Source organism: Podarcis cretensis (assembly GCF_951804945.1).
Source record: "Podarcis cretensis genome assembly, chromosome: 8".
Taxonomy (NCBI): domain Eukaryota; kingdom Metazoa; phylum Chordata; class Lepidosauria; order Squamata; family Lacertidae; genus Podarcis; species Podarcis cretensis.
The window spans coordinates 3,473,717-3,490,880 of record NC_137177.1 but is presented as its reverse complement, the minus strand read 5'-3'; the positions used below and the strand labels follow the sequence as shown (position 1 = coordinate 3,490,880).

The following is a 17,164-nucleotide window of genomic DNA, read 5'->3' as shown; positions in this document are numbered from 1 at the left end:
CAGCCGCCCGCCCTCCTTCCCTCTCTCCCGGGGCGGGGAACGGGGGTGGGTGGCGGGGGGGGGGGGGAGAGAGAGAAGCAGCCTTAACCCTCTCGTCGCCGGAGCCTCCGCGGAGAGCCCTAGAAGAACCGCGGAACTGGAAAGGGACCGCAAGGGCCATCCAGCCCAACCCCAGGCTGCGACGCGCGAATCTTTTGCCCCAAGCAGAACTCGAATCCACGACCCTGGGATTAAAAGCCTCAGGCCATAACGACCAAGCTGTTGCAACCGCCGTCTAAGGAGCCGCTTCCCCCTCTGGGGTGGGTATGCATGCGGTGGGGGCACTCCCCTCGACAGAGATCTCTCCCCACGCACAGGCAGCCCCTTTGAGAGAAGGCAAAAAAATGGGTGGGGGGTTTGAGAAGTGTTCCCCCCCCCGACAACGATTTTTTCCTATATACCTTCCCTGGTTAATAGGAGTGCCCCCCCCAAAAAAAACCCTGCATGCTTCGATGCCAGCAGATGTGAAATAACAGAAAGTTGTTGTGGACTAGCCGCTTGAGTGAGCTTTGGTACTTTGAGCTCTGAAGAGTTTCCCTGGGTTGACGTGTCTGGGGGTGAGCTGCTGAAGCTGAACCCCCAAAGATGGGAGCGGGGAGTATCCCTCTCTGGGGGGGGGGGCGGGTTTTAACCGTTTGAGAGCCAGAGCCTGGCCATCAGCCTGAAGTGAAGAGACTCATTGCTGGGGCTGGACGTTCATCATCATCATCATCATCACTTTTAATTTGTATACGGTGGTACCTCGGGTTACATACGCTTCAGGTTACACACTCCACTAAGCCAGAAATAGTGCTTCAGGTTAAGAACTTTGCTTCAGGATGAGAACAGAAATTGTGCTCCGGCAGCGCAACAGCAGCAGGAGGCCCCATTAGCTAAAGTGGTGCTTCAGGTTAAGAACAGTTTCAGGTTAAGAACGGACCTCCGGAACGAATTAAGTACTTAACCCGAGGTACCACTGTACCGCCTTTCTATTTTACAATATTCAAGGTGGTTTACAAGCTGAAGAAACAAAGAATGTACACCTTATAACAATCTAATGATAATAAAACAGCTTTAAAATAAGTATTCTACATCAAATAAACCATCATTAGGATAGTATAAAATAATAATATCAGCATATAAAAATTAAACGGCCACTCAGTCTGTAGAGCATGAGACTCTAAATCTCAAGATCGCGAGTTCGAGCCCCGTGTTGGGTAGGCGATCCCTGCATTGCAGAGGGTTGGGCTAGATGACCGCAGGGTCCCTTCCAACTCTAGGATTCCTGGTCTGTGGAGGTCGGGCCTGACTGGCTGGAACACGGGTCCACTTGGCAGCCCTTAAGAGCGGGGCAAAGCCTTATCAGGACTGCCCCATGCCCCCTCCTGAATTAGTCCATGCGGCAAATGAATCATGACATGAGCCAACAGTGTGACGCGGCAGCTAAAAAAGCCAATGCAATTCTGGGCTGCATCAATAGGAGTATAGCATCTAGATCAAGGGAAGTAATAGTGCCACTGTATTCTGCTCTGGTCAGACCTCACCTGGAGTACTGTGTCCAGTTCTGGGCACCACAGTTCAAGAAGGACACGGACAAACTGGAACGTGTCCAGAGGAGGGCAACCAAAATGGTCCAAGGCCTGGAAACGATGCCTTATGAGGAATGGCTAAGGGAGCTGGGCATGCTTAGCCTGGAGAAGAGGAGGTTAAGGGGTGATAGGATAGCCATGTTCAAATATATAAAAGGATGTCACATAGAGGAGGGAGAAAGGTTGTTTTCTGCTGCTCCAGAGAAGCGGACACGGAGCAATGGTTCCAAACTACAAGAAAAAAGATTCCACCTAAACATTAGGAAGAACATCCTGACAGTAAGAGCTGTTTGACAGTGGAATTTGCTGCCAAGGAGTGTGGTGGAGTCTCCTTCTTTGGAGGTCTTTAAGCAGAGGCTTGACAACCATATGTCAGGAGTGCTCTGATGGTGTTTCCTGCTTGGCAGGGGGTTGGACTCGATGGCCCTTGTGGTCTCTTCCAAATCTATGATTCTATGAATCGCCACCCGCCCCTGAGCAGGGTTCTCTTCCTCAAGAGCAGCTTGGCAACAGGATACCTGGGCTCAGGACCCTTGGCCCCGAGTTCGAGATTAACCAGACGGGTGCATGCTTTGCAAGCCAACCCACGGTGATAATTAACCTACTACGCAAAGCCGCAACGGTGCAGATGAGCACCTTCTCCAACGAAGCTGAACTCTGGAAGATTCGGGGTGGAGAAAAGGGACTACTTATTCACACATTGTTAAACTGCGGAACTCCCTGCCACAGGAGGCAGTGATGGCCAACAGCTCAGATGGCTTTTTATTTTTTAAATAATTTTTTTATTAGGAAATTAAACAAAACATATTATCTTAAAACATATCATCCTTAATCCCCCCCCCCATTTTCTCCCTCCCATAAACAACCCCCCTGCCCCCCACTGTCTTCCCTTATAGAGATATCTGGTATCTCTATAAATGTTATTCTCTGCATGTTACAAAATTGTATAAATCCTTAATTTATCTAATTGGTTATTATCAATAAAAAGTTTGTGAGTGTTTATTCAAAACCTGCCAAGGAGTCCAATTCACTCTGTTGCATCTTTAGATACTTTGTAAAAAGTTCCCATTCCTCTTTAAAGTCAGTTATCCTTGTCCTATGTGTCAATTTTGCTAGTTATGCATAGTCCATCAGTTTCTCTTGCCATAATTCTTTAGTCGGGATTTCCTCAGTCTTCCATCCTTGTGGTATTAAGACTCTTACCACTGTTGTCGCATACGTAAAGGTATTTTCCAACTTCTTTGGCAGGTCTTTTCCTACAATCCCTAACAGAAATGCTTCAGGTTTTTTTAACAAATGTTAGATGGAACATTTTCTTCAATTCATCGTATATCATTTCCCAAAATTTCTTAATTGCATTACAATCCCACCACATGTGGCAGAATGTCCCCTCCTTTTTCTTACACTTCCAACATAAGTTTGAGCTAGTTTTGTACATTTTCCCTAACTGCACTGGTGTCATATACCGGTAACCATCTGTACATCATCTTCATAGAATTTTCTTACAGCAGAGAACAATCTGTAAATTTTAAATCAATTTCCCAACAGCTCGGATGGCTTTAAAAGAGGACTGGACAAATTCATGGGAGCGTAAGCCTAACAGTGGCTGCGGGTGTCTCTGCAGTTGGGAGACAGCGATGCTTTTGAATTCCTGGAAACTGCAGTAGGAGAGAGGGCTCTAGTGCTCGGATCCTGCTTGTGAGTTTTCCTCTGGGTAGCCCCTGTGAGGACAGGATCCTGAACTAGGTAGGCCCTTGGCCAGACCCAGCAGCCAGGGTTTTCTTGTATTGCTGAAACTCCAGCTCCAGAGGCAGTCTACCCGTATTCCTAGGTTCTGAGGGGCATTTGGCCACCATTGAGAATGGAAAGCTGGACGAAATAATAATAATAATAATAATAATAATAATAATAATAATAATAATAATAATAAAAAAAATAAAAATAAAAATAAAAATAAAAATAAAAATAAAAATAAAAATAAAAATAAAAATAAAAATAAAATAAATAAATAAATAAATAAATAAATAAATAAATAAATAAATAAAAATTATTTATACCCCACCCATCTGGCTGGGCTTCCCCAGCCACTCTGGGCGGCTTCCAACAAAGTATTAAAATACAGTGGTCTGTTAAACATTAAAACCTTCCCTAAAGAGGGCTGCCTTTAGATGTCTTCTAAAAGTCTGGTAGTTGTTGTTCTCTTTGACATCTGGTGGGAGGGCTTTCCACAGGGCGGGTGCCACAACCAAGAAGGCCCTCTGCCTGGTTCCCAGCAATATCGCTTCTCGCAGTGAGGGAACCTCCAGAAGGCCCTCGGCGCTGGACCTCAGTGTCCGGGTAGAACGATGGGGGTGGAGACGCTCCTTCAGGTATACTGGACTGAGGCCGTTTAGGGCTTTCAGAGTCAGCTCCAACACTTTGAATTGTGCTCGGAAACGTACTGGGAGCCAATGTAGATCTTTCAAGTCCGGTGTTATGGGGTCTTTGCGGCTGCCCCCAGTCACCAGTCTAGCTGCCGCATTCTGGATTAGTTGCAGTTTCCGGGTCATCTTCAAAGGTAGCCCCACATAGAGAGCATTGCAGTAGTCCAAGCAGGAGATAACCAGAGCATGCACCACTCTGGGGAGACAGTCTGTGGGCAGGGAGGGTCCCATCCTGTGTACCAGATGGAGCTGCCCTGGACACAGAATTGACCTGCGCCTCCATGGACAGCTGTGAGTCCAGAATGACTCCCAGGCTGCGCACCTGGTCCTTCAGGGGGCACAGTTGCCCCATTCAGGACCAGGGAGTCCCCCACACCAGCCCGCCCCCTGCCCCCTAAAAACAGTGCTTCTGTCTTGTCAGGATTCAACCTCAATCTGTTAGCTGCCATCCATCCTCCAAGATGGAGATGGGCCGGTGGCCTGACCCAGAGGCCAGGCTCTTAGGAACGGGAGGTGCGCTCCCCACTTTCCTCCAGGAAAAGGCGCTCCCCCCCTCCATCGCGGACAGTCACAGCCAGCGGTGCCTCTTTCCCCAATCCTGTGGAAATCTCTCAACAGCACTCCTGCAACAATAAAGGATTGTTCTTGTCAGGAAACAATAAAAAGGTCTTTTTCTTGGAAGCAAGGAGTCACGTCCAGACACACCCCACCCTCTCCCGTCCTCAGAGCTGACGACGCAGCCTCAATCCTCCTTTCCAGAGCCCAGGGAAGGATTCTCAAGAGAGATGGTTTCATGCTGACTGCAATCCATCTTTCACTTACTTTTCCTCATCTCCCTGTGATTCCTGCACTGCAGTGGGCTGGACTAGATGACCTCTGGGGGGTCCCTGCCCAACTCCAAAATGCTAGGATTCCCCTTCCATACGTGACCTTCAAATCAAGCATCCAAACCAGAATCATAGAATCATAGAATCATAGAATCATAGAAGAGTTGGAAGAGACCACAAGGGCCATCGAGTCCAACCCCCTGCCAAGCAGGAAACACCATCAGAGCACTCCTGACATATGGTTGTCAAGCCTCTGCTTAAAGACCTCCAAAGAAGGAGACTCCACCACACTCCTTGGCAGCAAATTCCACTGTCAAACAGCTCTTACTGTCAGGATGTTCTTCCTAATGTTTAGGTAGAATCTTCTTTCTTGTAGTTTGGATTCATTGCTCCGTGTCCGCTTCTCTGGAGCAGCAGAAAACAACCTTTCTCCCTCCTCTATGTGACAACCTTTTATATATTTGAACATGGCTATCCTATCACCCCTTAACCTCCTCTTCTCCAGGCTAAACATGCCCAGCTCCCTTAGCCGTTCCTCATAAGGCATCGTTTCCAGGCCTTTGACCATTTTGGTTGCCCTCCTCTGGACACGTTCCAGTTTGTCAGTGTCCTTCTTGAACTGTGGTGCCCAGAACTGGACACAGTACTCCAGGTGAGGTCTGAGCAGAGCAGAACTGGACACAGTCTTGTCAGGATTCAACCTCAATCTGTTAACCTCCATCCATCCTCCAACCGCCTCAGACACTCACACAGGACTTTCACTGCCCTCATTGGTTCTGATTTGAAAGAGAGGTGAGCTGGGTATCATCCGCATATTGATGGACACCCAGCCCAAATCCCCTGATGATCTCTCCCTGCGGCTTCATATAGATAATAATAATAATAATAATAATAATAATAATAATAATATAGGCCAGGTTGCGAGCTCAGTGCAGGAATGTTACAAGAGCTCCACAAGGACAAAGGCAACATCCCTCTTCTTGTTTGCCACTCCCAAAGGTAGACTGTTTTTGAACATGGATGCTCCACTTAGCCGTTGCGGCTAATAGCTGCTGGTAGACGTTTCCTGCTCCTCATCGTTGCCTCGTCCGCTTTCAGAGTTGGTGACCATCACAATATCTCGGTGCCTGCAAAGTGCATAAATTGATGAGTTGCATGACCAGCACCTCTGGGACACCTTTCCTATTATCTGAACTCTTCTCGGCGACCCCAGTTCACACACCCGGCCCCCACTTTTTTGGCCACATCACACCGGCCTTGTTTAAACTGCGCTGGCTCCCAATTTGTTTCTGGGTTCGACTCTAAGTGCTTATTCTTATTACCTATTAAGGCCTTTGTGGCTCGGAACCAGGATGGTTGAGGCTGGGCAGTTTTGTAGGGAGGGTGGCAGGGGTGCAGGATGAGGCCTTTTTGGTGTCAGCACCCGGACTGCAGAACTTCCCCCTTATACCTCTGTTGTCCTTTAGGTGGGTGATTAAGGAATTTTTGCACCACCTGGTCTGTGTTTTAATTTTACCCAGCAATGGTTTTTGTTTTTCCGGCTTATTGTGACTTGAACGCTCTTTCTAAGTGCATTTGTTTCTCTTTGCCAAATGCCTTCTGGGCTCTTTTCGGAGACGACAGGCAGTCTCGATGTGCTTCTGTCAATACATAAAGACTTATTGAGGGCTGGCTCACTGCTTGGTCGCTCCACACGTGAGAGCCAGTGTGAGCCGCTGAGAGCCAGTGCGGTGCAGTGGTTAGAGCGTCAGACTAAGACCAGGGTTCAAATCACCCCCAGGCCATGAAGCTCACTGGCTGGCCTTGGGATCCGGTCACTGCCAGTCTCAGCCTAACCTACCTCACAGGATTGTTTTGGGGCTCCTCTCCTGGGTGCAAGTCTGGGCAGTGTGCGTGGAGATCGCGGGCTGCCCAGATGACAAGACTCTCCTCTCAGCCTCAAAGATGGGGTCCAAAGGTAAGCAGAGCAAGATGTTTGGCACCAGCTTGGCTGCAGGAGTTGCCGGAAGGAGGCGTACAAGGCATCAGCCAACCATAATAATATATATATATATATATATTTAAATACACCTTCCCTAAAAGACCAGAGGCCTTTTTACTAGGAATAATTGGGGATGAAATTAAAAAAGAAGACAAGATTTTGTTCCAATATTCGACAGCAGCAGCCAGAATATTAATTGCACAAAATTGGAGAAGTACAAATATACCAACGGTGAGCGATTGGCAATCAAGATTATTTGAATTTGTTGAATTAGCAAAAATGACGCAAAAAATTAGAAACCAAAAAAATACAAAGTTTATTGGCGATTGGAATAAATTTATGGCTTATATTGAAGGAAATCATAGAAACTTAAAAACTATAGCAGGTCTGTTATAAAACTTACGATGTGTAAATCAGTAATAATTACCAGCTGCAGAAAATAGAATTTTTTATTAAGAAGCCCGAAATCGGGAGGGAAGGAGGTCAATTTTTATGTCTGAAACTGTTTTTGTCATGTGTGTTCGTTTTCTTTTCTTTTTTTTTGGTTTTGTTCTTTTTTTGTTCAATGTTTTTGTTGTAACTGAAACTTAATAAAAAGAATTTAATAATAATAATAATAATAATAATAATAATAATATTTATTTATATCCCGCTCTCCCCAGCCAAGACTGTGCTAAGGGTGGCTAACACCAGATATAAAACAATTGATTGAAATTTAAAAAAACAAGATTAAAATACAACATTAAAATGCAGCCTCATTTCAGCAGAAACTCGAAAACTTTTGGGGGGGGATGAAAACGTCAAGTCTTCACCAAGGCTAACTATCCAGACTGGTCCTACGTGGGCCAGAAAAAAGCCAGGGAAGTCCCCAAATAGGAGTTCCATCACAGAAGGAAAAAGGGGGAAAGTAGGGATTTGTGTAGCTTTGCTCCAGAGCCTTTTCTTCTCCTGAAGATGTCCTACAAGGCAGCGGAGGTTTAGGATCAGAGCTTTCCTTCTCCAATATGGACTCCTTTCCCAGGTGGCCGAGCCCCGCCTGCCCCTCTTCCCTCTACAGCACATGCAGAAACCACCTTCTTGACTGTTGGAGTTCGACCCCCTCTTGGTCTCGTCTGAACTGGGCCAAAACAAACAAGATGAATTTTAACAGGGAGGAATGTAAAGTATTGCACTTGGGCAAAAAAAATGAGAGGCACAAATACAAGATGGGTGACACCTGGCTTGAGAGCAGTACATGTGAAAAGGATCTAGGAGTCTTGGTTGACCACAAACTTGACATGAGCCAACAGTGTGACGCGGCAGCTAAAAAAGCCAATGCAATTCTGGGCTGCATCAATAGGAGTATAGCATCTAGATCAAGGGAAGTAATAGTGCCACTGTATTCTGCTCTGGTCAGACCTCATCTGGAGTACTGTGTCCAGTTCTGGGCACCACAGTTCAAGAAGGACACGGACAAACTGGAACATGTCCAGAGGAGGGCAACCAAAATGGTCAAAGACCTGGAAACGATGCCTTATGAGGAACGGCTAAGGGAGCTGGGCATGTTTAGCCTGGAGAAGAGGAGGTTAAGGGGTGATATGATAGGCATGTTCAAATATATAAAAGGATGTCACATAGAGGAGGGAGAAAGGTTGTTTTCTGCTGCTCCAGAGAAGCGGACACGGAGCACGGAGAGAGAGAGAGAGAGAGAAAGAAAGAGAGAGAGAGAGAGAAAGAGAGAAAGAGAGAAAGAAAGAGAAAGAGAGAGAGAGAAAGAGAAAGAGAAAGAAAGGGAGAGAGAGAGAGAGAGAGAGAGAGAAAGAGAGAGAGAGAGAGAGAGAAAGAAAGAAAGAGAAAGAGAAAGAGAGAAAGAGAAAGAAAGGGAGAGAGAGAGAGAGAGAGAGAGAGAGAGAGAGAGAGAGAGAGAGAGAGTGGAAGGAAGGAAGGAAGGAAGGAAGGAAGGAAGGAAGGAAGGAAGGAAGGAAGGAAGGGCTGAGTTGGCCACAAGAGGCAAGAGGGGCTGGAGGGTTTTGCAAACCTGCCCCAGTGGCTCGTTTTGCACATGCAAAAGCCATTTGCTTGAACCCGCAGCCGCTAAGTGCGCAATGGGCTGTGGGATCAAACGGTGGGGGCAGCCCAGAACCATCAGTGGCGCAAAGAGCCTTCCTTTTCGCTTCCGGTGATGTTTGCCCTGCAGATACAGCCTTCTTCTGCCAAGTCATTGCTGTGCACAGGAATGGCTTCCTTTTGCAACTGAGTTCTGCATCCTCCAATCTGTTCCTCCTTCAAGAGGGCAGCCCCACCTCTGCTCGCCAGCTGCCCCTCTCGCCTGCTTCCCAAGACAAGGTGGTTTCCAAGACCCAGTTCCTTCCTCCTTTCCTTTCCAGCCGCTGAATCAGCCAAGTTCTTCTTAACGCTCTTATGGAACCTCCAGTGCCAGGGGCAGTCTATCCATATTCCTGCATACCAGTTGTTGGAAACCGGAGAAGGGGGGGGGGTGGCTCTTAGGCTCAGATCCTGCAATGCTATTCTTACCTTCTAGAGGGGACGTCTAGTGGGTGTGAGTGTTGAGCCCAGGACAGGTGCCCTGTGATGGCAGAGGCAGCTGCCAGGAGCCGCAGGGTCTGGCAGAAGCCACCAAAGCCAACTCGAAGCTGAGGCCCTAATCCTGTTTGGGTGCTGTGCCTGCTGGACGCTAATATTTTAATAGCGCATGAGTGTTGTTGTTCTTGTGGGTTATTTAAAGATGTTATTATGATTCAACTCCCCCATCCCCTCTTAAGCCCTTTGTGAGTCAGTGGCAAAAGGAAAAGGAAAAAAAGTCAAATAAATAGGGAGAAAACAAGCAGGCCACACATCTTAGAATCCAGTACAGTGGTACCTCGGGTTACAGACGCTTCAAGTTACAGACTCCGCTAACACAGAAATAGTACCTCAGGTTAAGAACTTTGCTTCAGGATGAGAACAGAAATCGCAAAGCGGCAGCAGGAGGCCCCATTAGCTAAAGTGGTGCTTCAGGTTAAGAACAGTTTCAGGTTAAGAACGGACCTCCATAACGAATTAAGTACTTAACCCGAGGTACCACTTTATATCTGAAGGAGCATCTCCACCCCCATCGTTCTGCCCAGACACTGAGGTCCAGCTCTGAGGGCCTTCTGGCGGTTCCCTCCCTGCGAGAAGCCACGTTACAGTGAACCAGACAGAGGGCCTTCTCGGTGGTGGCACCCGCCCTGTGGAACGCCCTCCCACCAGATGTCAAAGAGATAAACAACTACCAGACTTTTAGAAGACATCTGAAGGCATCCCTGTTTAGGGAAGCTTTTAATGTCTGATGTATTATGGTATTTTAATATTTTGTTGGAAGATGCCCAGAGTGGCTGGGGAAGCCCAACCAGATGGGCGGGGTATAAATTATTATTATTATTATTATTATTATTATTATTATTATTATTATCATCATCATAGGATTGCAGGGTTGGAAGAGACCACAAAGGATCATCCAGCCCAACCCCCTTCTCACTTCCATTGTTTAAAATAAAAAGGTAAAGGGATCCATGACCATTAGGTCCAATCATGGCCGACTCTGGGGTTGCGGTGCTCATCTCGCTTTATTGGCCAAGGGAGCCGGCGTACAGCTTCCGGGTCATGTGGCCAGCAGGACTAAGCCACTTCTGGCGAACCAGAGCAGCGCAAGGAAATGCCGTTTACCTTCCCGCTGGAGTGGTACCTATTTATCTACTTGCACTTTGACGTGCTTCCGAACTGCTAGGTTGGCAGGAGCTGGGACCGAGCAATGGGAGCTCACCCTGTCGCAGGGATTTGAACCGCCAACCTTCTGATCGGCAAGTCCTAGGCTCTGTTGTTTAACCCACAGCGCTACCCTCGTCCCTTCCAGCCAGATGGGCGGGGTATAAATAATAAATTATTATTATTATCATCATCATCATAATATTGCAGGGTTGGAATAGACCACAAAGCATCGCCCAGCTCAACCCTCTTCTCACTTCCGTTGTTTAAAATATTGCAGTTTTATTACACCAATACCTACAAATTTCCTACAAATAGCTCAAGGTGGTCTATAGGGTTCCCCCCCCACACACACACATTTTACCTTCACAACAACCCTGGGGTGTAGATCAGCTTGGGAAGGGATGGCGGGCCCCAAATCAGGACAAGACAAGCTCTCTCTGCAGGCTGGGAGAGCAGCTTTTACCCTCCACTCACCAAGAGTCGCACAGACTCCGAACAGGGGACCAGAGCGAAAGGTGGACCCAGGGGAAGCCTGCTTTTAACAAGAACAAGGGCTGATCTCCAGGAGGAACACCAGACCCCAGTGCAGGATTTAATGTGAACAGGGCCTCGCAAAGTCTCTGCCCCAAATCCTTATGGGGTGGTTGAACTGTTAATCTGTGGAACTCCCACTCACAATAGGCTTTGATGCTCACCAAATGAGGTGGCTTTAAAAGAGGATCGCACAAATTCATGGAGAAGGCCGGTCAAGGTGGGCTCTTGGCCTGATCCAGCAGGCTCTTCTGGTGTTTTTAAGTTATCATAAAGTCATAGAATTTTAGAGTTGGAAGGCTCCCCCAAGGTCATCTAGTCCAACTCCCGCAACAGTGCAGGATTCTTTTGCCCAACGCGGCGTTCGAACCCGTGACCCTGAGATTCAGAGCCTCCTGCTCTGCTGGCGGTTCTTACGAACTGAAGCACGCCACAGCTGTGACATGGGAGCAAGGGGTGCAGGAACTTTGCTGAAGCAAAGTAGATCTAGATCCGGCCCGTGTGTCCGCACAGAACCCCGGCTTGCCAGGAAGCCCCGGTGTTATGTACTGAGTTGAATAGGATCCAGAATGCAGCAGCCTGATTGGTCCTAGAACAATAGGATCCAGAATGCAGCAGTCTGATTGGTCCTAGAACAATAGGATCCAGAATGCAGCAGTCTGATTGGTCCTAGAACAATAGGATCCAGAATGCCGCCGTCTGATTGGTCCTAAAACAATAGGATCCAGAATGCAGCAGTCTGATTGGTCTTGGAACAATAGGATCCATAATGCAGCAGTCTGATTGGTCCTAGAACAATAGGATCCAGGATGCAGCAGTCTGACTGGTCCTAGAACAACAGGATCCAGAAGGCAGCAGTCTGATTGGTCCTAAAACAATAGGATACAGAATGCAGCAGTCTGATTGGTCCTAGAACAATAGGATCCAGAATGAAGCAGTCTGATTGGTCCTAGAACGATAGGATCCAGAATGCAGCAGTCTGATTGGTCCTAGAACGATAGGATCCAGATTGCAGCAGTCTGATTGGTCCTAAAACAATAGGATCCAGAATGCAGCAGTCTGATTGGTCCTAGAACGATAGGATCCAGAATGCAGCAGTCTGATTGGTCCTAAAACCATAGGATCCAGAATGCAGCAGTCTGATTAGTCCTAGAACAATAGGATCCAGAATGCAGCAATTTGATTAGTCATAGAACAATAGGACCCAGAATGCAGCAGTCTGATGGGTCCACAGGAGCCACCCAATCCAGCTCCAGGTGGAAGTGAATCCGCAACCTGATTGGCCTACAGGAGAATCCCGGAATTAGCCAATCACGTGGGGCCCATTGTGTAAATAATGTATATAAAGCAGACATTCTGGGGGAACTTCCATTCCTCCTCACCACTATGAGCTGAACAAAGAGTATGAAATCCACTCTCGACTCCGAGTATATTTCACCCACAGACACCACCTTGAAGTGGCGCTGAAGAAAGGGGGAGCAGCGAGAGCATCATAAACAAGCAAGCAAAGGAAAAACCGGGCCTGAAAAATTAGAAAAGAATGAGGCTTCTGAACATGCGCAGAGTGCGCAGCCTTCCTCAGGCCCCCGAGCCATTGCTGCTCTCCTTAGCTGGGGCTGGAGTCAGATGATGGGCAGTGCATTTGTGTGGGAGACAAAAAGGGAGCCACATTTGGAGCTAAGGACTTCTGTTGCTTTGCTTTCTCCTTGCGGCCTCTTCTAGAAGGAAGCAACATGATATCAACACAGCCAAGTGGAACGGAGCCAGCGTGACTTAAGGACGATGCGCTCAATAAGTAAGAAGGCGGGGGGCACAGGAAGAGGGAAGGCAGGGAGCTGAAAACTTCCTCAGATCAATTTGGCACCATTGTAGCTGAAGACAACTGGGGACTGGAGGTGGGGTGAGGGAGGCGAGGGAAAGAGGGGTCTCATCGTTTGCCAACCGAGTGCCCTGCCAATGTTTCGGACCACAGCTCCTATAAATGGCTGAGCTGCCTAGGGACTGCTGGGAGTTGTAGTCCAGGACAGGGGTCAGCAGGGGGCCGGTCCACTGTCCCTCAGACTTTGTGGGGGGGCGGACTATATTTTGAAGAAAAAAATATATAGAATCATAGAATAGAATCATAGAATCCTAGAGTTGGAAGAGACCACAAGGGCCATCGAGTCCAACCCCCTGCCAAGCAGGAAACACCATCAGAGCACTCCTGACATATGGTTGTCAAGCCTCTGCTTAAAGACCTCCAAAGAAGGAGACTCCACCACATTCCTTGGCAGCAAATGCCACTGTCAAACAGCTCTTACTGTCAGGAAGTTCTTCCTAATGTTTAGGTGGAATCTTCTTTCTTGTAGTTTGGAACCATTGCTCCGTGTCCGCTTCTCTGGAGCAGCAGAAAACAACCTTTCTCCCTCCTCTATGTGACATCCTTTTATATATTTGAACATGGCTATCATATCACCCCTTAACCTCCTCTTCTCCAGGCTAAACATGCCCAGCTCCCTTAGCCGTTCCTCATAAGGCATCGTTTCCAGGCCTTTGACCATTTTGGTTGCCCTCCTCTGGACACGTTCCAGTTTGTCCGTGTCCTTCTTGAACTGTGGTGCCCAGAACTGGACACAGTACTCCAGGTGAGGTCTGACCAGAGCAGAATACAGTGGCACTATTACTTCCCTTGATCTAGATGCAATACTCCTATTGATGCAGCTATACTCCTATTCATGCAGCCCAGAATTGCATTGGCTTTTTTAGCTGCCGCGTCACACTGTTGGCTCATGTCAACATTCCTATGCCCCACAAATAACCCAGAGATGCATTTTAAATAAAATGACACATTCTACTCAGGTAAAAACACACTGATTCCCGGACCGTCCGAGGGCCGGATTTAGAAGGCGATTGGGCTGGATCTGGCCCCCAGGCCTTAGTTTGCCTACCCACGGTCCAGGTTGGCAGAGCCTGGAGGAGATGGGCAGCTTCTGAGAGGCCGCCGGGATGCTCAGATGTCCTGAGGCCCCCAAAGCAGGAAAAATTCAGGGGTTCCTCCACGCTTTCCACTCAGCCATGTGGCTCATTGCAGCCTGTGGGTAGTTCCCCAGCGATGGGACTTCTTCTGGTACCCATGGGACCGCCTCTTCTGGTATGCCCCGCGGAGGACCTTAAGGTCCACAAATGACAACATTTTGGAGCTCCCAGGTCGCAAGGTGGTTAGATTGGTCTCAACTCGGGCCTGGGCCTTTTCAGTACTGGCCCCGACTTGGTGGAACGTGAGACCAGGGCCCTGCGGGACTTGACATCCTTCCGCAAGGCCTGCAAGATGGAGCTGTTCCGCCTGGCCTTTGGCTTGGACTCCGTCTGACCCTTATGCTTCCCTCCCCTTACGGTTTTGATCTGTGGGCTACTTTTAAAATGAGGCTGCATTTTAAATTGCATTTTAACCTGTATTTTAAATTGGTGTTTTTTCCCCCCTATTATGTTTTTACCATAATTTTACTGGTGTTAGCCACCCTGAGCCCAGCTCTGTCCGGGGAGGGTGGAATATAAATAAATTTTATTATTATTATTATTATTATTATTATTATTATTATTATTATTATTATTTTAAATGGACCACCTAGTGCACCATCCTGTTCTTGCAGAGGACAACCAGGTGCCCGTATGGGAAACCTACAAGCAGGATTCGAGCACAAGAGTCCTCTTCCAGAATCGTAGAGTTGGAAGGGTCCCCCAAAGGTCATCCAGTCCAACCCCCTTGCAATGCAGGAATCTCAGATGAAGCATCCATGACAGATGCCCATCCAAGCTCTGCTTAAGAACCTCCAAGGAAGGAGAGTCCGCCACCTCCGAGGTTCCACTGTCAAACAGCTCTTACTGTCAGAAAGTTTTTCCATACGTTTAGTTGGAATCTCCTTTCTTGTGACTTGAAGCCATGGGTTCGAGTCCTGCCCTCCAGAGCAGCAGGAAACAAGCTTGCCCCATCTTGTGTGACATAGCCCACACAGCCCTATCTCCTCACAGTCTCCTCTTTTGGTTCCTAGCATCTGGACCTGCTCTAAGGCCCACTGCCTCTGAATGTGGAGGGTCCATTTTTAGCTGGTAGGGCCAAGTCCTAGCTGTAAAGAACAGATCAGTCTGCCTTATGCAGAGCCAGACCATTGGCCAAGCGGTGTCTACTCTCAGAGCAGCTCTGCAAGGCCTGGATCAGAGATAAGCTGTTCCCACGCCTATTACTAGAGGCCCTGTTAAATGGAGGTGTCAGGGCTGGCTGTTTGCAAAGTGCGCTGTCGTGGCGGCTGAGCTTTGGCCCCAATAAAACGGTCTGCAATGCTCTTTAAAAGCCAAGTCAGCCAATAGCCGTAAACGATGAATTTTCTAAGTTGTTCCTTTTCCTGCCTTTTAAGCTGTGTCTTTCTCTGCCCTGGTCCTACGGCCAATTACGGCAAGGGTGGGTGGCAGGGGAATCCAGATCCAGTGCCCCGGAAGAGGAGGTGATGGCTCTGGCTGTTAGCAAGGAAAGCCACGGAGGAGCAGAGAGAGATTTGGAGGCGGAAGCACTAAAAGCCGCAAAACTCTCCCACGCCTGGATCCTAGAACCAACACATGCCGTCTCAGATAAATGTATGAAGGACTGAAGGCTCCTTTAGAGGACCCCACCTCCTGGGTTTCTACGATGGAGCCGTTGATCTGGGGCTGCCTCCCGGTTGCCGGGGCGCAGAGCAGCAACTCATCCAGAGACACAGCAGGCAGCTCCCTCAGTAGTTCAGCAGAGCTATATATTGGTTGGTTGGTTTCAGTGCTCACACAGCGTCAGTGCAGTTAACTCTTTATCCCAGGAGGCCAGGCCTATTAAGCACAGCAACTCTTCCCCATAGATCCTGCCCCAATGAAGCTGTTGTGGGGGGCTGAAAGTCCCCACCTTCCCATAGCTCCCTAAGTCTCCTCTTCCACTGGGTCGCTCCCTAGCAATCTGAGACTGTGCCAGTGGGCCTGTCTCTACTCCGCCCTCTTCATACCTCCAGTTACTGGGAGTCTAGGGGAAAGTATGGAAGTAAAAGCTGGACCATAAAGAAGGCTGATTGCTGAAGAATGGATGCTTTTGAATTATGGTGCTGAAGGAGACTCTTGAGAGTCCCATGGACTGCAAGAAGATCCAACCTCTCCATTCTTAAGGAAATCAGCCCTGAGTGCTCACTGGAAGGACGGATCCTGAAGTTTGGATTTGATATCCCACTTTATCACTACCCGAAGGAGTCTCAAAGCGGCTAACATTCTCCTTTCCCTTCCTCCCCCACAACAAACACTCTGTGAGGTGAGTGAGGCTAAGAGACTTCAGAGAAGTGTGACTGGCCCAAGGTCACCCAGCAGCTGCATGTGGAGGAGACGCGAACCCGGTTCCCCAGATTACGAGTCTATCGCTCTTAACCACTACACCACACTTGCTTGAAGCTGAGGCTCCAGTACTTTGGCCACCTCATGAGAAGAGAAGACTCCCTGGAAAAGACCCTGATGCTGGGAAAGATGGAGGGCACAAGGAGAAGGGGACGACGGAGGACGAGATGGTGGGACAGTGTTCTCGAAGCTACCAGCATGAGTTTGACCAAACTGCGGGAGGCAGTAGAAGACAGGTGTGCCTGGCGTGCTCTGGTCCAGGGGGTCACGAAGAGGCGGACACGACTAAACGACTAAACAACAACAAGGGGAAAGGGGAGCAGGAGGGGGAGACTCCCTGGCTTCTTCTGCAGTCTGCCTCCACTCTGCCTCTTGGACCCTCTCCTCTCCTGCCTCCTCTCCTGCCTCTGAGTCTGGACTGCTCTCTGACACAGCCTCTTCCCGCTCACCAAACCCCGTTGCCCCTTCAGCTTCCAGCATCTCCTCTTCCAGTCTGCTCCTCCTTCTCCATCTGACCACGTTCCGCCACCAATCCCCTGGCTCTGAGCCTTCTTCCCTTGTGGGGTCCCCAATTGGTGACTCCCCCCACTCCTGTACCCAGCCCATCCATGACAGCGCTTGCATGTTTACAGCAGAAATTGCCAATGGTGCTGGCAGACACCTTGACCTGCCTTCCAGGGCCCCACA

The 17,164-nt window shown here is 48.6% G+C and overlaps 1 long non-coding RNA gene across 3 annotated transcripts in view; it reads left to right on the top strand.

Annotated features, from left to right (window-relative positions):
- Nucleotides 1–17,164, top strand: part of LOC307221413 — an 86,823-nt gene that overhangs the window by 57,998 nt on the left and 11,661 nt on the right. Inside the window, exon 3 of one of the 3 annotated variants that reach the window (XR_013841384.1) lies at nt 4,683–4,916. The exons of the other annotated variants lie outside the window; for them this stretch is intronic. This is a non-coding gene — a long non-coding RNA (uncharacterized lncRNA). Of the gene's footprint in view, nt 1–4,682; nt 4,917–17,164 lie in introns of those variants that run through there. 3 annotated transcript variants of the gene reach the window in all.